Genomic DNA, 693 nt, shown 5'->3' with positions numbered 1-693 from the left:
GGAGATGAGTTGGAAGGAGATTTTTATGATTAGGGCAAAGGTATGTGATTACAAACAAAGACATGTTTTTCACCAAGTAAATAAGTCTCAAGAAGAGCATAAGTAAATAAGTCTCAAGAAGAGCATAAGTAAATAGAAAACATGTTTTTACCAAAAAGAGAGATATTGCAGGCAAACAAGAAATGTCAATGTGGCAGGCAGAAGAAAAGTCTGAGAATTTTCCATTGTAAGCTTAAATTGTAACATACTTACTCTTGTGATTTGATAATGACTATAATATGGTGATGGTAGTAGCTATGATAGGCTATAGGCAAATGTAAAGGTATTGTGTATGGTGCTTATTGGTTGTCATGTATTAAGATACTCAGCAAAGTATATAATGCTTTGTATCTTGAACAGAAAGCAACTTCAGGTATGCCCACAAGCTGTAGCTGACAGCTGTAGGGCTGTCTCTGGATACCCACTCCCTGGACTGCTGTAACTTTGCCTATGCAATAAACAGCTTTCAAGAGAGCCACCTGAAGTTCAGACATCCTTCGTAGACACTTCTCCTATAGATGGGCATTATCATCATTTAGTTCATTGCTAAAAAATCTTTTACCTGTGGTTATTATGCTTCTGATAGCCTGCTGTGTTTTTACTTGTATTTGGGGTTGTTTGCAGAATATTCTTATGAAATCTATACAAGGGTAT

The sequence above is a fragment of the Corvus brachyrhynchos genome, unplaced genomic scaffold (assembly GCF_000691975.1).
Source record: "Corvus brachyrhynchos isolate BGI_N302 unplaced genomic scaffold, ASM69197v1 scaffold781, whole genome shotgun sequence".
In the NCBI taxonomy this organism is placed as follows: Eukaryota; Metazoa; Chordata; class Aves; order Passeriformes; family Corvidae; genus Corvus; species Corvus brachyrhynchos.
This window is presented reverse-complemented; position numbering follows the sequence as displayed.